The sequence below is a fragment of the Ambystoma mexicanum genome, chromosome 6p (assembly GCF_040938575.1).
Source record: "Ambystoma mexicanum isolate Mex_15411 chromosome 6p, UKY_AmexF1_1, whole genome shotgun sequence".
NCBI classification, from domain to species: domain Eukaryota; kingdom Metazoa; phylum Chordata; class Amphibia; order Caudata; family Ambystomatidae; genus Ambystoma; species Ambystoma mexicanum.
Window position 1 is genome coordinate 619,558,562 of NC_090935.1, and position 26,684 is coordinate 619,585,245.

Below are 26,684 nucleotides of genomic sequence, written 5' to 3' on the forward strand. Positions count from 1 at the left end.
GATACCAACAGTTGAAACTACACAGAGACTCAAGGTACATTACAACCTTCTCCACCCACCTGGGTCTACAGCGGCACAAGAGACTAAGCTTCGGCATCTCCTCAGTGGCAGAGGTGTTCCAGCAAGCCATCCAGGAGTTGATCCAAGGGATCCTAGGGGTGCTGAATGTCAGTGATGACATGCTCATTCACGCCAGCGGCAGGCAGGACCACGTGTCACCCTGAGATGGTGCTTAGTAGGCTGTAGACCGCAGGCCTAACCATCCACCGGAACAAATGCGACTTTCTAAAAGAAGAGGTAACATTCTTTGGGTACGTTTTCAACAGCAAGGGGTTATCCGCCGACCCACAAAAGGTGGCAGACATAAAGGAGCCCCCCCCCGACAACACCCACTGAGGTACGCAGTTTCTTGGGGAAGGCAACTTATTGCGGCAGGTTCATTCCCAACCTGGCAACCATGTCCGAGCCGCTCAGGCAACTCACCATGTCAAACATCAAATGGAACTGGAGCTCTGAATGCCAGGAGGCGTTTGAGCGAATCAAGACGTCTCTGTGTTCTGAAAAAACTATGGCTTATTGAGACCCTACCCCGACAATGGAACTGTATATTGATGCTATCCCCGTTGGCCTGGAGACCATTCTGGTTCAACTATCACGGATAAGGGAAACCAAGCCCATTGCATATGCCTTCAGAGCCCTCACGCTCACAGAACAGCGATATTCGCATCGAAAAGGAGGCTATAGCGGTACTCTGGGGCTGCCAACACTTCCACATCTACCTCAATGGACGGAAGTTCAGAGCATACACAGACCATAAGCCGCTCATCCCGAACTTCACAGGGTCATCATCATAGCTCTGGCCAGAATTGGAAAGTGGCTGCACCACCTTCAGCAGTATGAGTTCGAACTGGCCTACCAGGCGGGCACAGACAATCCTGCAGACTTCCTGTCCAGGCACCAGAGGGCTGCGACCCGGGGGGAAGTGAGCGAAGCAGAGGAGATGAAGGAGCACATATGTCAAATCATACACACCATGAAGCCCAAGGCGGTCGGCTTCAAAGACATCGTGGAGGCCACGCACAACGACCCTTGCTGCGACGTACATAACCGCGTGCCAGCGGCCAGAGAATTCCTCACCGACATATTCCCAGTAGGACAGGAACTGTCCCTCGCCAGCGAAGGGCTGATCCTGAGAGGAAACCACATAGTAATCCCCAGCAGCCTGCAGGACAGAATAGTGGCACTGGTGCACAAAGGCCACCAGGGAATGGTCAAGCCAAAGGCCAGAATAGAACACTGGGTGCGGTTCCCTCACATTGACGACAAGGTGGAACAGGTCATCACATCCTGCCACCCCCACCAAATTACAGGAGCACCTCCAAACCCTGAACCAATACAGTCGGCAGTGCGTGGTTCATTGGGGTGGGACGCCATCGCCACTGATTTCTGCACGGTAAATGAAGGGACATACCTGCTGGTGGCAATTGATGATCACTCATGATACACTGAAGTGGAGATAATTTCCTCGACAGCAGCAGAGACCGTAATACCTGCACTTGAGAAGATGTTCGCAACACATGGACACATTAGGAGCGACAATGGACCGCCATTCCAGGGGACGGATCTCAGGAGATACCTGGAAGATCTACACATTAAACATGTGGGGATGTGGAAAGATTGATGCGAACAATCAACAAAGTGTTACGCATATCCAGATCTCAAAACAGCCCCTGGAAAGTGTGTCTGTACAGATTCTCACAGAACTACCGGGTGATGCCCCACAGCTCTAACAACATACCCCCGGCAGACCTCATGTATGGGACCCTGGTGAACTCGACCATACCTCACCATCCAATCAGGCGAGTCAATCTTTTTGACAGCGACCGCACCCAAAGAAAGAGAGTCGCAGCAAACGATGACCACACGAGTGACAGGAGACACGCAAGCAGGTTGAAACACAAAGTCGACGATCACGTGCTGGTCCTGCGAAACCCCACAAAGATCAAGCTGGAAACCTGCTATGACTACGCACCATGGACAGTAACCCAAACGAAAGGGACGATGGTGACAGTGACAGAAGGACAGCAGACAATCATCAGGAAGGGGGTTGTTTCTTACCTGTAACTCCATTTCTCCAGCGTTGATATCTTTCATGGATTCACATGCTGTGAAAATTCCCAGTCGTCAGGCTGGGAAACCCTGGTAACTTGAATATAGTCGTTTTCCTATGGAAAAAACTTTTGACACCTTGAGTGTCCCATCAACTTTGTTGTGGGTGCTTCTGGCAGCACCAATAGGACGTTGAGTGTATAGCTCTGCCCCGCAGCTTCCCCTAAGATTTTTATCTCTCCAAAAGGATGATATTGTAAAAGGATGTTTGCCTGAAGGCAGAGGCTGGAGCGCACATGTGAATCCATGAAAGATACCAACGCTGGAGAAATGGGAGTTGCAGGTAAGAAACTACTCCCTTCTCCAGCATTGGATCTTTCATGGATTCATATGCTGTGAATAGATTTTGTAGCAGTAGAAATGGTTGGAGGTCTATATCAGGCAAACAGGAAGTAAACCTAAGTAAACATGAACATTAAGCAAAAGCATACAACCCTAAAGTAAAAAACAGGAGCAAACCCTGGAAGCTGCGGGGCTTACCTTACTGGAACAGTCGTTGAAGGACTGCCCGTCCCATTTGCGCATCTTCGAATGTTGCTGATGTAAGCAGTAGTGTCTGGTGAAAGTGAGGGGCACTGCCCATGTTGCTGCCTGGCAAATGTCCCTAATGGGTACCCCCGGCCATAGAGCCGCTGAGGCAGCCGTGCATCTCGTGGAATGAGCTCTGGCAGCTGATTGTAATGGTCTGTTGGCCTTTGCGTGGCAGACGGATATTGTAGAAACTACCCATCGTGAGATACCTGTTTCGAAATTGACTTCCCTTTATTGGAAGGGCCAAAGGCCACAAAGAGCTGATTAGAGGATCTAAACGATCCCGTGCGGTCCAAGTAATTACTTCAATGCTCTCTTAACATCTAGAGAATGCAGAGCCTTTTCTGCTGGAATTCGTAGAAAGAATCACCTTGTCCCGCATGAAGCACAGTTATGGTGGGTCATAATGGTCACCAAAAAAATCACCTTCCATGTGAGAAACTTGATGTCGGCTGTTGACATGGGCTCAAAAGGAGGTTTCATAAGGGCTGCTAGAACTAGGGTAAGACTCCATACGGTAGGGAATTATTTTCCTTGGGGGGAATGTTCGAAAGAGGTTCTTCAAGAAATGCTTGATTCATCTGTCACTGCAGAGTTGGGTAGATGTTCTTTTATGTGTAAATCATGATATCACCAACAAGTGTACCTTGATTGAAGCCACTGGTAGACCTTCTTTTGCTAACAAAATATAAGGAAGGAGTTGTTTAGGTGTTATGTCTAATGGCTGAAGATTAGGTTGTTGTGTACACCAAGCACAAAATCTCTTCCACTTTCGGTCATATGAGATGGTGGTGGATGGAGCTCTTGCAGCTGCCAGGATGCGACGACAGTCGTGAGAGATATTTAGATTTCTGAATTCAGAGTGGTCAGGAGCCATGCCACCAATTTGAGGGAGTCTGGATTGTGATGTAATATCATCCCTTTGTTCTGAGACAGGAGATTTGGCTGTGATCCTAGGTGAATCGGATCGTCCACTGCCAGTTGAAGCAGGTCGGAGAACCAAATTTGCCTGGGCCAGAAAAGGACCACCAGGATGATCTTGCAGGGATCCTTGTGAATCATTTGTATAGTTTTCCTCATGAGAGGAAAGGGGGAAACGCGTAAGCAAACATTCCGTTGCAAGGGAAGGAGAATGCGTCTCCCTGGGAGTTCGATGTGGGATCCTGCTGGTGAACTGCTGGCATTGCCCGTTTTCAGGGCTGGTGAAAAGGTCCAGAGGGGTAAGGCCCAATTTCGCGAAGAACTTTGCCACCTGGGTGCTGTTCAGTTGCCATTCGTGTGTCTGTGAGGAGTCCCTGCTGAGGGTATCTGCCTGTTTCTTCTGTATCCCTGGTAGGTGGAAGGCTAGGATGTGAATGTTGTGCTGGATGGTCCAGTGCCAGATGGTTTGTGCTTCCTGCGATAAGACTTCTGAGCGTGTTCCCCCCTGGTTCTGCAGGTAGAACATTGTGGTTGTGTTGTCGGTGAGGACACACACCAACGAGCCCTTGATGGGGGGGGGAGAAAGGATTTGGGAGCCCAGTGTACTGCCTGCAATTCTAGGATATTGATATGCAGTAAGGTTTCCGTGGGTGACCAGAGGCCCTTGACTTGGTGCTGGTCTAAATGAGTACCCCATGCTATTTGGGAGGCATCGGTCACAATAGTGTATAGGAAGTTTGGCTCCCCCCGTGCCATGCCCTGTGTGATGTTGAAGGGGTGAGAACACCATTTTAGAGCGTCTGCCGGTGGCCGGGAGATGATTTCCCTGTCCGACCTGGAGCCCTGGATTTGGGGCCACCTGGTTGTGAGGAATTTCTGTGCTGGGCGCATGTGTAGGTGACAGTTGGGAATCAGAGGAATGCAAGATGACATGGTTCCCAGGAGAGCCATGTAAGAGCAAACCGTGATGGATTTGTTCGGTGTAAATGAGCCCGCTAGAGCTAGAAGCGTTTTCACTCTTTCCGCCAAGGGTTTTACCCGATTGTGGTTCGTTAGGAATTGGGCACCCAGGAAGACCAAGCTCTTTGAGGGAGTTGAGCAGGATTTGCTGTAGTTGATGGCAAAGCCCAATAGTTGGAGTAGAATCTCTGTCCTGCTGAGAGACGATAATGCCTGTTGGTATGTTTTTCCCCGAACCAACCAGTCGTCCAAGTACGGGTAAACGTGATGGCCTTGTCTCCGGAGGAAAGCTGCTACTGGAGCCAGGCATTTGGTGAAGGTCCTGGATGCTGATTTTAAGCCAAAGGGGAGAACCCGAAATTGGAAATGGCTTTCGCCCATTACAAACCTGAGGTATTTTCAGTGCTTTGGGTGAATTGGTATATGAAAATATGCATCCTTGAGGTCTAGGGATATCAAGAATTGTTGCGGCTGTTCTGCTCTCATCACCTCTTGCAACGTTATCATCTTGAATTTTTGTTTTCTTATGTTTTTGTTTAGCACTCGAAGGTCTAAAATCGGGTGCCATTTTCCATCTGTTTTTTTGACCATAAAGAATCTTGAATACACGCCCTTTCCCTTTGCTGAGAGAGGTACTTTCTCGATGGCCCTTTTTGTTATCATGAGACATACCTCGCGCCGCAAGACGTGAAGGTGTGATTGAGACGCCTTTATGGGTGGGATGGGAAATTGTGGATAGCATGTAGTACCCATCTGTCCGTAGTTATAGAACGCCACCCGTTGAAGCGGAACGCCACATTTCCTCCTATTTGACTGGGCTTGTGCCTTGTGGCAGTCATTGCTGCGTTTTATTTTGATGGCCTCTTTGGGAAGAGGAAGATCCACGCTTCCTTTGTCCCTGGTACTCTGTGCTGCGCTGGGTAGATTGGAAGTTGCGCTTGTAACTTTTGAATAATATGTGGATCTATTGTAGCCTTTGTTGTCCCTTGAGCCTGAGAATCTTGAGTTTCCTGAGACTCCACAAAAAGAACGAAAGGGGCGAAAGGATCTTTTGCTTTGCAGAGTTGTAAGTAATCTAGCTGTGTCTGAATCAACTTTCATGGCCTTCAGAGCTTCGTCTATCTTTGCACCAAAATGATTTTCGCCCTTGCACGGCATATTCAATACATTGTGCTATACCTCTTGGCGGAAATCTGTACAGCGAAGCCAAGCTTGGCGTCTGAAAACCACTCCATTGTTAATCTTTTTAAAGCCGTTCTCGGCCAGGTCTAAAGCTATATTTATACTGTGATTTGATGCCTCTTCCCCCCCTTGACCCAAAAGCATAGCCTCTTTTCTTTGCTGTTCTGGCAGGTGGTCTAATAGTGGGCTAAACGATGGCACATATCCTGGTTGTATCATGCAACAATGGCTAAAGAGTTTGCTGCTGTCACAGTTGTTGCCCCTATGGTACATACCTTCTTTCCAAAGGCATCCAACTTGCAATTGTCATTGTCCGGGGTAGTGGCACACTTATCTTGTGTCCATGCTTTATGGCTAGCTGCAGCTGATACAACAGACTCTGGCATTGGCTGTGATGTAAGGCATTTAGGAGTGGACTCTGAAGCCTTAAATTTTTTTTCCAATCGACCTTTCAATGCAGGTTCCACAAAGGGATACTTCATGGTGCAGATGACTTCCTGCCACACATGATCAAGGATTGGAATGGAAAAGACAGCCTTTCTCCTTTTCCCCATATAATCAAAGAGGAAGCAATCCTTCTTTTCAACTTCTGGAATTAGGCCGAACTCTTGGCAGGCCTTCGCCATCATTGAGTGAAATGCTCCAATGTCGTCCGGAGGGCAAGGGGGGGGTTGGCTGAGCCAGACTACCTGGCGCATCCTGGTCTGGGTCTGTGTCCTATGTGTCTGCTCTTCTCAGGGAAGAAGAGATGCTGGAAAGCGTGTCCTATGGAGCAGTGTCCGGGTCAGTGTCTACCAGTTCACCTTCTTCCTGTTCTCTCCGTCGTGGGCTAAATGCTCTAGGAGGTGGAGGAGGAGGCCTGGAAGGGGATTGCCTTCTAGGGCGAGCGCCCTGGTCTAGAAATAATCAGAAGTATCCTTCTGTCAAGGTGTAACCTGTGGGTCTCCATATGGTTGAATTGTTGGAGCCTGAGGCAGAGGAAGTCTGGCATCTAGCTGACCGAGTAGAGACTAAAGAGTGGACAGGACTGGCATGGATTGTAAGGAATGGGGGTTTAAGAGAGGATACTGTGATCGAATACCTAATATGTCTGCTGATGTCGACAGAAAAGAAGGTGTTTGAGATCTTCGCTGCAGGCCCAACACCGAAGGATCTGGAATGGGTGCCTGTGAACCTCCTGCCTCAGGATCTGATTCGAAATTCATTTGACAATCATAAGGAGGTGCCTCGAAATCTGATGGGATTTCGAGCTGCAGAATCACTTCAGGTAATACAGTTGGAGACCTTTCCAAAGGAGGTTGGTCGAGTAACGTGACCCCAGATGGGTTTTTTAATATGCCTCTGGGGGACAGTACTTCTGTCTCCATTTCTGAACACTCTGGCCCAGTAGACGATGTACATGTCTGCTTTTTCACAGGGGATTTTGTCTTCATCGTCGACGAGGTGGTCATCAACGGAATGGTCATCGTTGAGGTGGTAGTCAATGATGTAGTCAACGAGGTAGTTGCCATCGAGGAAGTCGTCGACGGGAGTCAAGACGTTGATGGAGCCAAGACTGTCATCAACGTCGTTGTTGTCATGGTTTACGCCGTTGATGGTGAAATAGACGACGGCTTGGATGACGATTTGGACGTCATGTGGTGTTTTGAGGAAGACTCGTGTACGGAAGAAGTCTGTGCGATCCCAATGACGAGTGGTGTCATTGGGAAAGCTTCTTCGCCGACGAGGTTGTGGAGAATGTTGGCCTTGATTTATACTTCTCTGTCGACGACAGAGATTTGCGGGACAAGTCCGCGGATCTCAAAGATGGGTGTGAGCCCTTTTCTCTTGGTCTCTCCGATAGTGACTTTGACATAGTATCCTGAGAAGAGTGCTTAGAGACTACGTGGGATTTTTCACCACTTGAAAGAGTTTTTTTAGGAGGCAATGAATGCTTGGCCTTATTATGGCCGGAAGATGATTTTGCCTCACCTGTCCTATGCTTTTTCATCGCCGGTTCCTCCGATTTTGATCTCTGACGTGACAGCGATCTCTTTTTCGAGGGAGTGGCTGCCCTGCCACTGCATGATGAGCTGACCTCCAACGCCGGGTAGGCTCCTTTATTGAGCCAACAAATTAGGCATTTATTTTGTCTCTAGGGGTCTTTTGGGAGAACCCTTGACAGATGTCACATTCATCGGCCGAATGATTTGGGTACAGACAATAGAGGCACTCCGAGTGCCTGTCCCCTTCCTATACGTTCGTCAGGCTGCAGGTCTCACATGGCCCAAACAAGGACTTTTTCGGTCCTGAATATTCCATAATGGAGATGGAGCTGAGCTTTTTCAGCGTCTAAAGACTGGAAAAAGCAAATATAGAAGAATACTGAAGAAAAAAGATTTCTCAAGTAAATGAAGAAATTCTCTCAGGAGAGAAGCGTGAGAAATCCCAACAATTTGGAAGACGGTTGAAATCTGAGGGGAAGCTGCAGGTGCGGAGCTATACACTCGACGTCCCATTGGTGCTGCCAAAAGCACCCACAACAACATCGATGAGACACTCAAGGTGTCAACATTTTTGCCCTAGGAAAACTACTATATTAAAGTTACCAGGGTTTCCCAGCCTGACGACAGGGAATATTCACAGAATGTGAATCCATGAAAGATCCAATAAGGGAGAATGCATCTTAGTTCAAGAGGGTGCCCCAGTAGATGTGGACAGATGGGGACAGACAATTGCACGTCGACGAAGAGCAGCTACCGCACGCCACGAGCCACTGATGCGACAGAGAAGCGACACAGAGTGGAGAGTCAGGGGAGCAGCCAGAAGGACCTGAGGGGGCGTATTCAGGAAATGGAGGTGAGCCAGAAGGGGAGAGTAGCTCAGAGACAGAATCTCGGCAGAGGCCCAGTGGGTATAACATATAAGGGCATGCCCAGTGGGTATAACATAAAGGCAGCCCCAAAGATCCCCAGAGAGACTAAGAGACTATGAATGGTGAAAGGATAGGCGGAGAACGTGTACCTGTGCCAGACTAGATTTGCACAGGAGAGTCAGTGATGGTGTTTCATACTGTTATAGAGTTGTGTTCAGTTGTGTTTGTTGGGAAACAGGAGGAATGTTATATCCGCTTCACATCCCGCATGTGCGGTGAAGTGAGGCGCAATGTTAATAAAGGGCCCGCCCTCACGGAAGTCAGGCAGTTCCAGGAACGAGCCAACACTGGCGTGTCATGTCCTCCGTATGTCCCGCGCTGCGCAACAGTTGGGCCTTCTATGCGGGCCCCCATTGTTCTCAACCTCCGCCGGCAGCACCGGTTGGAGGAATCCAACAGCCATGTTGGGAAAGTATGTTCATTCAATGAACAGATGCCAAGAGGCCCCTTTAACTCGAGCCCCAGGACGTGACCACGTGGAACGGGGCTTAACGCTTAAGTAAAATCAGTAAGATTACACAGTCCACTAGGAAACAACCAACGGCAGCTATAATAAAATGGGAGAGCTCATTTGGAATGCAGATATCAGATTCAAATTGAAGACGCAGCGTGAGTCATGTCTATAATGTGTCCATGCAGTACTCCCACGAACTGATAAGAGTTTAATACTAATACATGGCACTAATACATGGCACGGTAGATGGGGAAATATAGGCTGCAAGAGAATGGAGACTCCCCGAGATGCCAAATGCCGAATGCTGACTTCCTACACACCTCCTGGGCGTGTCCCGCCATTGGGGAGTTCTGGAACGAAGTATGTTCAACCCTCCTGTATATAACGGGGTTCGATCATGAAAAATCAGTGGAGATATGCCTATTTGATGCATCACTGAACTAAATAAAAGATATACCAATTAGATGGACTTGCATGTTTAATTGCAAAATCCTTGATTGCAAAAACATGGGTGAAAAGCTCCATACCAACAGGTAATACAATTACTGTGGTGCAAGAACCAAGAATATAACATTAGGACCACAGCAGCACCAGCTGCCCATCCTAGAGACTGCTGGGGGAAATTCTGAACATGCATTGCGAAAAAGACGCAAGGGTCAACAGCTAAGGGTCAACAGTCAACAGCTAATGTGTAATCGTGCTATTAGAGCTAGACACGCTGCACTTTGTAGCCTGATACGCTGCTGGCTTGTAATTGCATGTGCATAAACTGACCTTCTATATTGGCATACTTGTGAAACCGATGTTGCTTTGAAAACACTTCACTGTTCATTACTCAATAAAAACAAGTTAAAATAAAATGTTTCTTCTCTTGGCAGTCATCACTACAGCATTTTCTTTATCTACCAAGTAGATTTAAGTGTTACCATGGCTGGTCATCATGCATTTATGTCTGAACTGGAGTACACCGATAAAGAAATGGAAGTAAGTTGCGAACTACTGGAGCAGGCCAGTGATACTGAAGACCAAGTAGAATGGACAATGTCTCGACTTGGTGCCAGTGCCAATATTGTGAAATTATGCCCACATTACCTGAAAACACCCCTTTCTCAGGAAAATTCAACTTGAAGCGCCTATCAATCCAAAGAAGGTGCTCCACAATTAGCGTATTCCACTGTAAAAGGCATTTCGGGCAGTTTGTCTTACCATTTCTGTTCTTTGCATGCTGATGGCAATGATGCAGGAACTTTGCGCTACTGATCGGCAATTGGACCCTACTAACGAGTGATTATAGCATTATAATATTACAAAACTTTCATGTACGTTCACCAGCCCAACTGGGTCTGTTGTTTTCTGGGGAATAACACTAGCACTTGACATCTATCTACCAATCTGTCCTCACCTGTAATATGAATATATCTCACTTGTGCATGTCTGCTTGTGAATGTCTATTTCTAATTCTTTTGTGGGTATCTCCAAGGCTTTCATTGTGGCACATGTTTTCCAACGTCGAATCATTACTTTTGGATGCTATTGTTTCATTAGTGAAGAATGTTGATTTATTTGGCTAAAATGTCTTCACGTAATGTGGATTTGAATTTCTATTTGTTCTTCTAAAATGGTCAAGTGATGACTCAACAGTGAAACAATCTATTAAAATGGTTAGATGAACTTTGGCATTAGCATCTTGGCCCTGCACTTTCTTCATTGTCATTTTTTCCCAGATGACTGCTACAGCCTCATCTCAACTTGTGGTTTGCACTTAGAATGTATATTGGGCATCTCTAGGGATGTCTATAACCAATAACGTGATGGGTAGAAGGTTTTGAATTAATCTGAACCACTGGCACTGCTCTGGGCTACCTTCCACACCACTGTTTTCTGCCCATCTGCGCCATTGCAAAAGGGGTGTGCCACATGCAAATCAGTCATGCACTGCCACCAATGGGAGCAGCCCACCGGAACTGCTACACCAGGTCTCCTCAGCATGGAAACACAAGCAACCCCAGACATGTTTCAACCGGTGGTCAGTCAAAAGGCCGAAACAATAATACCGAACGACAAAAATCACGAAACAATAATCTCAACAAAAAAAAATATCGAATAATTTCATTATTTATTTATATGTGTTTTTGGGGGTCAGGTAAGTAAAAAAAAGGGTTAAAATAAAAAAAAAAAAAAGGGGGGTTGGGGGGGAACCCCCCCATTTCGAAAAAAAACGTCATAAACATTTTTTTGATATTTTTGTTTTCGGCCTTTTTTTTCGATATTTTTGTTTTCGAGATTTTTGCGTTCGGTATTATCACTATAAACCGTTTCAACCTTGTTGAGCCTCATCAGTGAGGTGAAGCTTGGTTTCCTATAGTGCAGCGAGCAAGGTACCCACATCTGGGCATACCCTCTCTCACACAGGGAGACAAACAATAACCAAAAAAGTGATGGGTGGAAGGTTTTGAATTAATCGGAACTGCTGGCACTGCTCTGGGCAACCTTCCACACCACTTTTTTCTAGCCCAGGTGCACCATTGCAAAAGGGATCTAGCCAGGCATGTCTGGCATGGATAAAAAAATGTTTCATAGCTAAAACCATCCATTGTATGTCACTTTTATCTACTGAATATTGTGCATCCCCGCTCAACAAATGCCACTGTTTCTGGCATATGGAGCATATACTCGGAAGATTTATGACAGACATGGAATTAAAGTGAGTCCCTGCATGCGTTGTACGTTGCATCTGTGTAGAATTCCCCAGTGATTCAGGGCAGTTTGTTGGTTTTCACAATACACAAGATATTCAGAGCAGGTTGTGTGTGTGTATGTATATATATATATATATATATATATATCAGGGTCCACGGTAGCGGCTGTGTAGTTATGGTTAAGTTGCTAAACCCATGGAAGACCACTTTTTCGGCGGCTTATAATATTGCTCCACCTGAAGGAATCCTCACCAAACTTTGCAAAAAAGGTGTATGGCCGGCTCAGAATTATTTCGCCAAGTTGGGTGAGGTTTCGTGCAGGGGGGGCAAAGTTATAGGGGGGGTCCCAAAAATATTTTTTTTCCAAGAACTGAATGGGGAAAAACTTTGCGCACGGCTACATCCCGAACTTCTGGACAGATTTTCACCAAATTTGCGGCAGGAGCGGGGGCTTGGGTCAGAAATCGTGCTTTTGTGTGTTTGGTGGTAATCGGACCAGTAATCGGAAGACAATGCGGCGGCAAAATGATCTGAAAACCATAGTGTATGGCATCTGGTGGTGGAAAGAAGGGATGGAAAGGGTGCGGGAGTGAGAACAGCTTCACGTGATATATATAATTGTACAAGAAGACGTAGGTCTGCCAGCACTGTCCGTGTATGCTCCGCCAATGCGCAGATACCTCAACAGGCAACTCTCTTGTGTGGTCATTGTAGGCAGCCTGTGTTATGGCATCTGAGCTACAGCGGCAATGTCTTTCTGTCATGAGTGGTGACAGGCATATTTGCAGAAGGGGAGTGGATTCCACGACACATGAGGATTTAACATAGCATGTACTATGGTGTGCTGTGTGAGGTAAGTCAGTAGCCCCTTGGATGAATGGCTGCAGCCACAGCACAGACAATTATGTGCACTGGTTGAAAAGGTATGTCCACTGGTTGAAAGTAGGTGCCACATTGTTGCTTATTGTGTACGATTTGGGCTGCAGTGCACACAATGGTGGTTGCATGTGCGTGGTGATTGGTAGAACAACCTACAGTTGTCGGTGTATGGGTGGAGATGGTGCAGCGACCAGTCGTGCAGTGTGTCCAATGGGTGTATTAGTGTACATATGGAAGAGGTCCCGGTGCACATGTTTGGTCTACGTGCTTGCGTAGTGTCCATTGCGCAGATTAGTAAGTGTTGCAGTGCAGTACACACCATTGGTTCTATGCACGTACTAGAGTGGTGGGAGCAGGCTCAATGTTGTGAAGATTGGCTTGTTTGGTTGGCATGCTTATAATGCTTTGTGATTGGAAGTGGGTAGCGGTGCCAAACACAGCAATATGTTTCTGCATTACGGTAAGTGGAACATGTGTTTTTGTGTCACTGCTTTATGGTGTGGCAGTTGGGTGGAAGTGCTGGTGCATATCTTGCCTTTGTGATTCATGGCACATGCGTACCTGGTCGCCTGCATTCTCTGTTATGTTGTGGTGAGTGTGGACTAGGCCTAGACTGTTGGGTGCATTGCTGAAGGCCGTAAGCCGTAGGCCATACACCCAACAGCCTATGCCTTCATCATAGCCTCCACAATACAATGCAGTGATGCAGTTGTTAATGTGCATGCATTTGGAGTTGGTGAGTAGCACACAATGGTTGCGGAGGACTTTGTGCACTTGGTGGAACAGCAGAAGTGAGCTCCTATGCGTTCATTACCATATGGTGCACATAATTGCTCCTGTTGCATAATAGGGCACCACATGTCACCATGTGCGTTTGCTATGGGTTGGCCCTTATAAGAGCCTTGCTTGAGGAAGTGTTTTATCACATTGCGCCATGAAAGGAAGTGATCAGCATCGTCCATTGCACGGATTAGTAAGTGGTGCAGCAAAGTATACACCATTGGTTCTATGCACGTACTAGAGAGGTGGGAGCAGGCTCAATGTTGTGAAGATTGTCTTGTTTGGTTGGCATTTTTATAATGCTTTGTGATTGGAAGTGGGTAGCAGTGCCAAACACAGCGAGATGTTTCTGAATTACGGTAAGTGGAACATGTGTTTTTGCGTCCCTGCTTTATGGGGTGGTGGTTGGGTGGAAGTGCTGGAGCGTATGTTGCCTTTGTGATTCATGGCACATGCGTACCTGGTCACCTGCATGCTCTGTTATGTTGTGGTGAGTGTGGAATAGGCCATAGGCCATGCACCCAACAGCCTAGGCCTTCATCATAGCCTCCACAATACAATGCAGTGATGCAGTTGTTAATGTCCATGCATTTGGAGTAGGTGAGTAGCACACAATGGTTGCAGAAGACTTTGTGCACTTGGTGGAACAGCAGAAGTGAGCTCCTATGCGTTCATTACCATATGGTGCACATAATTGCCCCTGTTGCACAATAGGGAGCCACATGTCACCATGTGCTTTTCCTATAGTTTGGCCCTTATAAGACCCTTGCTTGAAGAAGTGTTTTACCATATCGCGCCATGAAAGGAAGTGATCAGCATCAGAAAGTTGCAATATGGACAATGTACACAGCCACTCATATACCATTCAGCACAGGCAACGCAACGTCGTTGAGCCTTGTATGCAAAGATGTGGCCAGGGTGAAAGTTGGCAGGCGCACTTGCAGATGGAGCCTGCATTACACATGACATGAGAAGTAAAACATGGGTTGTACTAGGGTGTGCTGTGTGTGGTGAGGCCCCAGCAGCCAGTGATGGTAGAGCAATGGCAGAAGGGGAGTACAATGGAGACCACATGAAACTAGCAGCGTACACTGGAAGCGCTGGTGCGTATGTTGCCATTGTGATTTCTGGCACATGCGTACCTAGTCGCCTGCATGGCTCTGTTATGTTGTGGTGAGTGTGGCCTATGCTAAGACTGTTGGGTGCATGAGCATGCACCCAACAGCCCAGGCCTTCATCACAGCCTCCACAATATAATGCAGCAATGCAGTTGTTACTGTGCATGCATTTGGAGTTGGTGAGTAGCACACAATGGTTGCAGAGGACATTGTGCACTTGGTGGAACAGCAAAAGTGAGCTGCTATGAGTACATTACCATATGGTGTACATCATTGCCCCTGTTGCAGAATAGGGAGCCACATGTCACCATGTGCGTTTGCTATGGGTAGGCCCTTATAAGACCTTTGCTTGAGAAAGTGTTTTACCACACCCTAGACCTTCATCACAGCCTACACAATATAATGCAGCAATGCAGTTGTTACTGTGCATGCATTTGGAGTTGGTGAGTAGCACACAATGGTTGCGGAGGACATTGTGCACTTGGAGGAACAGCAGAAATGGGCTGCAATGCGTACATTACCGTATGGTGTACATCATTGCCCCTGCTGCACAATAGGGAGCCACATGTCACCATGTGTGTTTGCTATAGGTAGGCCCTTATAAGACCCTTGCTTGAGGAAGTGTTTTACCACTTTGCGCCATGAAAGGAAGTCATCAGCATTAGAAAGTTGCAATATGGACAAAGTACACAGCCACTCACATACAGTTCTGCACAGGCAACGCAATATATTTGAGCCATGTATGTAAAGATGTGGCCAGGGTGAAAGTTGGCAGGTGCATTTGCAGATGAGGCCTGCATTACATATGACATGAGAAGTAAAACATAGGTTGTACTAGGGTGTGCAGTGTGTGCTGAGGGCCAGCGGTCAGTGATTGTAGAGCAATGGCAGAAGGGCTGAACAATGGAGAACACATGAAACTTGCAACGAACACTGCAGTACGGTGTGTTGCATGTTCCAAAATGTTGCTTTTTTGGTTGTGAGGATTGGTTGCAATTCTTACACTGTGTAGTATATGCCTGGACCTGATGGAGCAACTACTTCTCCAGTGTGTCCTGTGGGAGAAGTGGTGAAGTAGAGGATGCTTAGAAGTGGCTAGGGGTGACCTGCATGTACCTGGCCACTTATTCACCTGCATAACTCTGTTATGTTGAGCTGGGTGTGGCCAAGGGATACACTGTTGGGTGTATGGGAAAAGCCTGTAGCCCGTAGGCCAGGGGACGAAGAGGCTAGGTCTGCTCCATAGCACGCCTCCATAACGCAGACATGCACCTTAAAGTATGCATGTCTCCGATGGTGGTGACGTTGAAACAATGGTTGTGCAGACGTGGTTGAACAGCAGAAGTGACCTGATATGATTCCGGGACCATATGGTACCCTTAAGGCACCACCTTAGACATTAGGGAGGCACATGGCGCTATTTGCGGTTGCCATGAGTTGCCATTTGCACCACCCATTTTATGTTACGTTTGAAGATTGTGGTATGTGGGAAATGTTCCCTTTCATGAGGCTATTATGTTGTGCTGGGTGCAGGTAAGGCATACAGTAGTGGGTACATGACCAAGGGCCATAGCCCCTTGGTTATTCACCCAAGAGCCTTTCTCTTGACGACAGCCAGCACACCATACTGCAGCCATGTAGAGTTGCATCTGTTTCTCTCCGAAGATGGTGACCTTTGAATAATGAGTGCAGAGAGCATTTTACATGTGATGGAACAACCAAAGTGAGGGGCTATGTACATAACAAAAACAGGTAAAAAAAAACACACAAAAAACGTTTCTTTTCTGAGACAGTACTACAGACCTAACTCCTTGACCTGTTTTACATTTACCTCCCAACCCACCCCCAAACGCCCTCCCTCCCTGCCACGAAACCTCAGTGTTTTACGCCGTACTTTCAAGCTTCCACGTGCCACATCCAGCCATTTTCTGAATGGGAGCCACGGAAAGGAAACTGTGGAGCGAAAGAGACTGTTTATAAGGTTGGTGGGTCAGGTGTGTACTCAAACAGTGTGCCAGAAGGTCTATTTGCACAAAGAAGTGCAGAAGGCTATGGTGGAAGTGAGCAATGTAAGGAGCAGGCACCCTGGGTGTATGCATCAACTGTATCTATTTCTTTGCAGTTAGTAACATGCAAGGTGAGCTGCGTGTGCCCAATATTTTTTTTAAAAGTGTGCAGTAAGTAGGGTAGTGCGAAAAACAAAAAACAACTTTGGAGTGTACACGGTAAGTGGCAGGCATCCTACTGATCCTACTGTTGTGCATGCATTGTGTGTATGATATTGTATGATGTGTGATTGTATGCTACGGCATTCGTAAAGCGCCTACACACATGTCTAGCAAAGCACAACGAGGTAAATGAGGGTAAACAGAGGGGAGACAAAGAACCTAGTACGACAGGTGTGACTTAGATCGCCCAAGTGCATGGGTGGAGGGAGGGGAAGGTACAGTACATGGGAAGAACAACAAATGACAATAAGTCAAAATACGGGCCAATTGTGCCAAGTGCACAGATAAGTGTACACACAAGGTGGTGAATGCACTGTTAGGAATACAGGAAACAGTCCTCAAGTGCGGGGTTTGCTACAAAGCCAGTGTAGGCTTCACCTGACAAAGGGTTCGCCTGACAGGAGGAGGTGACATGGGTCCAACATCACAGAGTCATCAGGTAAGTAGTGCAGAGTAAGTTTACATCATGCAGTTAGCCGGGGAGATGAGCAGAAACAGAAGACGCGAAGAGAAAGACTTTGAGGTGCTTCCGGAACCAGCAATGATTCTCCTCAAGTGCCAGGGAGGTAGGGAGCCTGTTGCAGAGGGAGGTCGCAAGCGAAAAAGCACATCTACCAACAACTGTTTTTTTGCAGAAGCACATGACCCTGAGGGAGATGGAGACGGATGAGGGAAGAGCTTGCGTACGCAGATATATAAGGAGTTAGATTTGAAGGTATTGTGGTCCCACGGGCCAGAAGGCCTTCAGCATAATGCAGTCTTCACACTTTATTCCTTGCAGCCACTGGGAGCTATTGGCGACATTTCAGTGCAAGAGAGATACCATCCCAAGTCGCGCACTCCTCTTGTGGATGCGTTGCAGAGGGCGGAGAGTAGAAGGGGGGGATTTAAAAAGAACCTGCTGTAATAGTGCAGCCTACACAGAAGTACAGCTGTGCAGAGAATGATCTTTTGGAAAGTTGCTTTCCCTTGGTACGATACATTCAATGCTGCTATTGATGCCAATTTTTTACGATTTATGTAGGAGGTGGGTTAGTGGGGAAAATATTTTGTAGCATTGTCAGAAGGAAAGCAGGGAGTTCCTGTGTCAATATTACACTGTATGATATGAGGTAATGAGAACATTGCAAGCACATATCACTGACGTGCCACTTCATGGTAGGGGATGGGAAAAAAACAGAATACTTTTAAAGAACGTAATGGCCGCTCAGTGGCAGATACTGAGCACAGAGGCACTTATAACACAGTATTGTGCATGGTGCAGAAAAAGTTTTCGTACCTTACATTTGTGGTAGTGGGTGCGGAAGGGGATGAATGTGGATGCACGCATTTTGCAATCTATTAATGAAATTTGTAGTGGACGTGCTGGCAAGTGACAGTACACTAGCAGGCTGATTTTCTAACGGTACCTATGAAGTGTTGTGCAGCACAGACAGTGTTAGATGGTAACGTCTTGGATGGCATTGGTAGAATCGTGTGTGCCCATTTACCCGTACCCAATGAGGTGGTGCTGGACAAAAGGTAGTGAAAAGGGAAGAAGGACTGCTCCTGCTTTACTGGGGTGCGGCCCTCGCAGTACTTTGGGCACCGCACGTACCACAATCTGTGCTTTTTACGTTACTGTCCAATGCACATGGGACTTTCGGGATTATGCAATCAGGTACTGTGGGTGTGGTTCACAGGAAGGGCCGTTCAAACTACTGTACATTATACTCTGCGTAGTGAGGCTGGCTGAGATGGCAAAACCCATTGTGTTGCCTGTAGGTGATGCCTTTCTACTCGATATGCACAAGTATACCCTGGAAAGAAACTTTGATGGCAATTTCAGGTTGGAAGAAGTGGTCGCATTGTGGAACGGTGTGTACGAGCATAGTTTCACCGACATGGATGCACTTTGCAAAGACCTGGCGACTTTCGTTAGAGGCGATTTTATCGTCATCCATTACGGCGGTATGCATATGGGTTACATGTTTTGTTTAGGCTTGTTCCGTCGACTAAAGAGGTTGCTAAAGCTAGTGAAGAGGCTTTTTCCCACTGCCAAGGTGCTGTTCTTATCAATAACACCATCAGAAATGTGGGCCACTGCTCATGGATGTTGTTCCGAGCCAGGCGCAGGAAGGTGTCTCATCAACAGAAGCATGAATACTTTTTTGTCCGCTGCTGGGATGTTCTTCTGCAACAATGACCTCATTAGTTGTGGAAATGCTGAATTTTTCCAACCAGATGGTATTTCTTTGTCACCCATTGGTAATGCTGTTTTGTTTGCTCATCTACACGATGCAGTGAAGTTTACTGTAACAATGTCTGCACAAGAAAACACAAAATCAAATAAAAAATAAAAAAAAGGTGTTCCTCTCGAAGCATCTACAAAAAAAAAGAAAAAACTCTTTTAAGAGCTGCCCCTTACAACAAACTTCCCCTATCCTGGATGCACGTTGTGCCCCCACGCTCGCACGCAGCACGAAAGCCACATCCGGGGGTTTTACTGTGGAGCCACAGGAATTGCGCCATAACGTTTCTGGGCGGGTTGTGTATGCAGAGGAGTGTTGTATAGAACTGATACTGTTACATGGAGAGCTCTTCAATGTCATTGGTGGAAGCATGTGGAACTTTTTAACAGTCCACAATAACGGCGTGCTGCAAAGAAGAAACTGGAAAGGGAAGAAGGAATGTTTCTGCTTCATTGGGACACGGCCGTCGGCATCCTTGGGGAAACGCACATGTGCTTACTCCCCTTTGCCGCTAGCTACCCATGCGATTGGGACAATGGGGAATATCGCAGCTGCGGTTGCGTTTGGCACAGCGAGGTCCGTTCATAATTTTGTCCATTACTGTGCGTACTCAGCCAGACTAACATGGTTGCTATTAGTTGCAGAGGCACTGTAGCACATCAGATTTGGTGCAGCATTACTTAGAGTGAAAACCTATGTGGCCTGCTACTTTGTTCAGCAAAGCTGGAAACTGATTGCTCAGCACCTCTGGGGTGTGCCCTTTTGTAGGGTTGCTGTGGACAACTTTCACCCACAAAGCAGGCCTACATTGTTCCAAACCATACATACATATGCAACGGCACATGTGTTTTGTCTGTAAGCGTGTACTTTCCCGAAAAACACTCCATAGTTTGCTCAACCCTGCACTTTCCCGCTGTTCGAGGGTCTGGCTCCTGTCCCTGAGATAAGAGCTCACGCCCAGCGTGGGTGCAGTTGCATGGTGACATTGCCACTGCTCTCCTTTGGGACGGCTGTCCGCTGCAGGCGTTTTGGGCACAATACGTTGTGCGCACGTGCATGGGTGTCCAATGCACACCGTTGCCTTTTGTCTATTGACTAAAACTGTGCCACACGTGCGCCAACAATTTAGGGAGACGCTGGGTATTTATAAGGTACAGCAGGTGGGATGTTTATCTACATAGCTACCTGTAGGATGTGGGTGGACGCCCCAACCTAATTAACGTTCCTTCGCATATGCTGCACAGTGGCGATGTCCGCAGGACACAGAGGAACAGACACACATGCGTGTACTTGCACTACGCATAAACATCCGGGCATACACGCATTGATTGGTGGTGGACAACATGCAGAGCATGCTGGTGGCGTATGGATACCTCCATTGTCATTGTGGATAAGCCGGACAGCTGCAGTGTACGTAGGACACCTACCTTTTTCTTACTTGCGGACATTGCAACGAGGACTGTGTGCCGCTGAGTCAGAACCCCATTTCAGGTACAAAACAAATTACCACTCAAACAGCCAACAACATTCTCATTATTGTTGTTTCCTTGTACACATACATACACTCGATTTGGAAAGGAAGGGGTAGCTGAAGTACTTATTGTGGGAAAATGAGTATTTGCACAATTTGGTTGTGAGGGCAGGAAGAGATTGATGTATTACCGTAACGTCTCCCATGAAACGGTTTTTGAGGGAATGGGGGGTTCCGACATGGAGAAGGAGTACACATGCAGGTGTGCCAGTGTTGTGTTATTTTGTCCAAATGATATCCTTGTACGCAACCTTTAAAGCGGCACAATTGTTCACCAATTTCTCCACTTTGACTTCTACGCTGTCCATTTCCCTATGCACAGTTTCATTCCTTTCCTACTCCTGTATGCTGTTGTGCAAGGGTTGCCGCTTTTACTGCCTTGCTTTCCTTTTCAATGTTGTTTTACCAAAAAGAAAATGGGCCTCATTACGAGTCCGGCGGTAACCGTGCCGGAAAAACCGGCAGGTAGCTGCCAGACCCGTAAACAGTTACTGCCTCTGGACCACCCGGTAACACTGGGGTATTACAACTCTGGTTGCCGGTAATTTCGGAGGCGGTAACTGTGTTGTTCCCCATTCTCATAGAGTCCCATAGGATTCTATGGGAATGGGGACTATGGTAACACCGTTTCCGTCTATGACCTGACACCACCTGCCTGCAGAACTCGTAATCTACCAGTCCTGGAACAACAGTGGTGGCAGGTTTACCGCCACCGTTGTTTCCGGACCGGCAGGGTCATAATGAGGTCCAATGTGTTTGATGTACATGCAGCAATATATATTACATTTTTTACGGTTCACAGCACTGTGCGTACCAATGGGGTTACTATACAAAGTACTTGTGTCATGAGGGAAATTTTCTTCCTGCCACTGTAAGGTGCTTGCCATTGCTGCATTACACCAAGACACGTTATGCTTCCGTACTATTGCCTACTGAAGCACCGGTGCAATTATTTTACAATGCTTAGGGTCCTTATTACATAGTACTGATGTTCAGGTCTTTGCATTTTCCAGTAGTTACTCTGGCAGTTCGTTCTTTCTTCCCCTTTACAGTAGCAGTGTGGTAAGATTGGTGAAGGCAGATGTCCCTTCTGTTGTTGATGCATTCCGTTATGGTGTACTCCCTATGCCTTTGTCCTGTTTGTTTCATAAGTGCACAATTTGCAAATGTACTCTATTTTCCGTGCCAATTTTTGTACATGGTGCTGTTTTTCTATGTTATTTGCGTTTGGTGATTGGTACCACTATGTAAGAGAGCAGCTGCCTTCGTCAGCCGGTTTGATGCCACACGAATTGAGAAACTATAGCGGTGCAGGCAACACGGATCAAATGCATGTAAGCCAGTGAGATATTAAGAGAGCATATAGGTGAGACAGGAGGTCCCAAAATTGAGTCTGCAACATGTGATAATTGGCACAATCTCCAGTTATAATAAAAAAAAAGGGGAATAAAAGATTGCTAATGTGAAAAGGAGAGATCATTGACATATAATGTATACAATGTCCAGTTAGACCACATATTATTACTACTAATATAAGGGAAATAAAATACCCAATAATGTTCATTGTGAGTAGGTAAGTGGAGTGCATCATCCATTCCATGCTTTATTAATCACATAACAGTTGAATAGTCAATCGTTATAAGTTCAGCTTTGCGCAGCGTGGAGTTCAGGGTTCGATATGACCAATCTTAACATGGTGAAAATGTTAGAATCATATAGTAATTCAGAACGCTGAACATCAGTAAAACATTGCCTCTAATGGTAGCTTAAAGTGACCATTTGATTAGTCAAGGTGCTTCAATAGCTTGGATAAGTAACTATCTTTTTCCCATACATATACAATGATGTATTATGAATTCATAAGTATGACAATACTGAAGATAGACATTAGCATATTAGAAACATCTCATGTTCTATATTTAGACTGTCTTTGGTGCCCCTCAGTTTACAGATACATTTGGATTCCATTCGTTTTAGGGTCAATTTGAGATTTCCCCTGCGTTTGCCACACTTTGCTTTCATAAGGCCAAGAAATTTGATTTCTCTTGTATCAGACATTTGGTGACTGGTTTGCCAATGATGTGCCAAGGGTAACCTGGGATCCTAGCTTTTAAGACTAGCAAGTTGTTCTCTAATTTGTATTCTTAGTTGCCTAATTGTACTCCCAATGTACAATTTTTGACATACACATATGATGGCATATACTATGGGCCTCATTACGAGGTTGGAGGTAATGGAAAAACGATGCCGGTAAGGGATTATCGGCACCGCATACCGCTCCGGGCTATTCCGACTCAACAACCCGGTATTAGCGGCATCGCTGATAGCGTGCCCCCTCCTACTGACATACACGTGGGCACACGCCCCTTCGAGCCGGCAATACCGGGATGCCGCTAACAGGAGGACATCACAAGTCAAGCGGACATGCAAATACCGGCATCATGAAGGCGCTAATTAGGGATACCGGGATGCCGGCATCGCAAACCACCCGCAAACAGCTATGTGCAGTGTTCCCAACTGCCACAGGTGCACACAATCAGCACAGGTGGAGGCAATGGAGCCTGGCCCAGCACAAAAGGAGCACACCCACACACCACACCCCTTTCCACACCAAAATGATTCCACTTGTAGTAGCAATACTAGGGCTGGAGGACATGCTTGAATTGCTACACCAGCAACAACAACAACAACAACAGCAGGCACCACAGAGGAGACACAGGAGGAGAAGGAGGGTGAGACAGGCCCAGCAAGCCCCACCAGAGCAGCCATTGGTACCATGCAGGCAGCCCCCAATTCCTCGCATCAGAGCCAGTCCATTCGACCCAATCCCAGAGCAGATCCACACCCTGTACCGTTTGGACCGGGACACCATCACCACCATTGTGGACATGATACACAACGACATTGTCAGCCTTATTGAAATACGCACCGCCATCCCCCCTCTACTGAAGGTAGTGTCTGTGCTCCACTTCCTGGACACAGGCACCTACCAGCACACAGTGGGGCAGATGCATGGCATATCACAACCCTTATTTTCTCGAATGATGAACCAAGTGCTGGATGCCCTCCTGAAGCACTCAAGGAACTACATATCCCTACCACGGACTGCCCAGGAGATATTTGACACGAAAGTTGGCTTCCATGCACTGGCAGGCATGCCAGATTGTATTGGTGCACTTGACTGCACCCATGTGGAATTGGTGGTCCCGCATGCAACGGAGGTGGTATACCGCAACCATAAACTATATCACTCCATCTATGTACAGATGGTATGTGACTCCAGCAAGATCATCACACATTGTTGTGCCCGATACCCCGGATCAACTCATGACTCAATGGCCCTGTGGAACTCCACGCTACCACGCTACATGGAGCGACATGCAGGACGACATGCATGGCTACTTGGTAAGTTGTATGACAGGCACATGGAAGTGAAATGGGCGGAGAGATGCACACACCATCATGGTGTCATTGTTGTGGTGACTGCACTATGTCCACATCCCACAAACTGTGCCCCAAAGCATCCCAAACTGAACCTGATAACCAATCCCCATAGCAATGAAGGAAGCTGCACACCAATCACAACATGCCAAACTTTCAACCCCCCCACATCCCACAACACGTGCACCACAAATCATCAGACCTCACCCTCCGTAACACAATCCAGCAACATGTGTGAGCACACACAGTGTAAATGACAGCATCAAATCACTACACATGGCAAGCATCCATGAGAGTGCACAAATCAAAATCACCAAGGCAATCCACTGCTTGTCACAGGGCCACCACCACAGTAGTGCAGCATGTCACCATGGGAATAATCAGCGCTGAATGCAAATGAATGCAGAGACTACTGCCAACGATGGCAGTAAGCAAATCATACAGAACACTGCATATGACATATATAACACAAACACAGCGGTATGCGTCCACAATGCATGAGCAACATCAAGGCAGTGTACACCGTGTATCATCCTGAAGACGCAATCCACACCATAAGACCATGGTACCGCACACATTGAGGGAAGGTAAAATGTGTGCATACAACCAGGGACTTGTGCATGTGACCAACACATATCTGCAGGCATGTGTGATAACTACAGCAGTCCATCATGAATTCACTAACACATACCTTATTTTGCACCCATGCAGGTGATAGTGGCTATCCCTTGAAGACATGGCTCCTCACCACTATCGGAACCCACAGAACAGGCACGAAGAGGACTACAATTGTTCCCATACCCGTACCCGTGTGGTCATCGAGCAGACCTTTGGCTTGTTGAAGGCACGGTTTCGCTGCCTCAGCCGGTCGGGTGTGACACTCCTCTACAGGCATGAGAAGGTGGCCAAGATCATCATGGCATGTGTCATGCTGCACAACATGTGTATCCGACGGAACGTGCCCCTACCCCCTGACATTGCACTGCAACCACCAGGTGATGATGAAGAGGAAGAAAATGTGGGCGCATATCATCGCGGTGCAGATGCACAGGAGGGACGTGCTGTGTGCCAGTCTGTGATTGACCAATATTTCTAAGACACATGGGTGCAGAGGGTGCCATGGAAGTGGGACTGAGGGCACTGGTTGTGGGAGTACATGTACACTATGCACTGTTGACCAATAAATGACACATACAATAATGAATGTCCACTCAAGTATTTTTTCTGGTACACAACGGGTGTATTAAACAGTAAAATAGTGCTCATGCCCTCCATCACAAACACACCCTCTCACCCCTCCCCCTCCCCCACAACTCCCCACACACCCTCTTCCCTCTCCCCCTCCCCCCATAACTCCCCCACACACCCTCTCCCCTCTCCCCCTCCCCCCACAACTCCTCCCCCACACCCTCTCCACCTCACCTCACAACTCCCCCACACACCCTCTCCCTCTCCCCTCCCCCCACAACTCCCCCACACATGGTGTCCAAGCAAATGCTGTAGGTTTCTGCGTCAATTGCCATTATCAGGCTGCCCCATCTACTTTTGTCCACTTCCCGCATATGGTGGCGGCATGTCTGAACGCTGCAAGGTGCGCGCAGACCTGCGAAGGGGGCTGGTCTGAGTGGAGCTCGATGATGATGCCGTGCCCACTTGCTCCTGTCTCGGGGCAGGACGCTCTGCCTCCAAGACATCCGCTATGCGGGAAAGGACCTGCCTCAGAGCAGACACCTCCTCGCAGATACTAGTAGTGCTGGCCTCAATGGCCTGTCTCAGGGACGCAGTGTTGTCCCGCCCCTCCTACCTTGCCTGGGCACTGTCTGTTACAAACTGACTGACTAGGCTTGTCAGCTCCTCCTGGCGCTGCACCATATGTGCCATTTGCTGCACCCCATCCAGGACACCAGTGGAGGTGGATGCTTCATGTGGTAAATTACCAAAATCGTGTGGCTCCTCTGTGGGGCTCATGCTTCTTTGCCCCCCTCCAGACTGCTCCTGTGTGCTGTCATTGGTGGAGTTAAATGGTGTGATCTGGGGTGATGGTGGGGGACTGGGTGTGGCAGGTAAGTCAGATGAGTCATCCTCCACAGGGACACACACCTGGCCTTGGGTCTGCACATCCTCGTCGGTCTGGGGTGCCGTGGTTGCTGCCTCCCCAACAGAGCTGTTGGCAGCTGAAAGGGCCCCATCGGCCACTGGCTCCTGTGCAGGGGACACAGATGCTGTGGGGACTGTTGCTGTAGATGTGGCCCTTGGCCGCACCAGTGACGTGGCATCCTGTGGTGCCTTCCCCTTCAGTGGCAGTCGTGGCTTGCCTGGCCCTTTTGATGTTGAACGCATGTTGCCTTCTTCCCTGCCCCTGGCCTTCTTCCGGGGAGTTGTTGCCTGTGGCGGTGACTCCGGGGCCTCGCTGTCAGGATCTGAGCTTGTAGGGGACCGAGAGAGGGACGGCATCATTGATGGATCTACAAGCATCATGCATGCATTGGTATTATTGCTGTTCTACACATTAGAAGGGATTAGGTATTGAGTTTTGACAATCAGGTTGCTTGCTATATGGGGGAGAATGCAGGCATACGTCAGGTCACACATGTTTGAGGTGGTGTATGCTGTGTGACATGCATTTGTTGTGGACAGTGTGCAGTG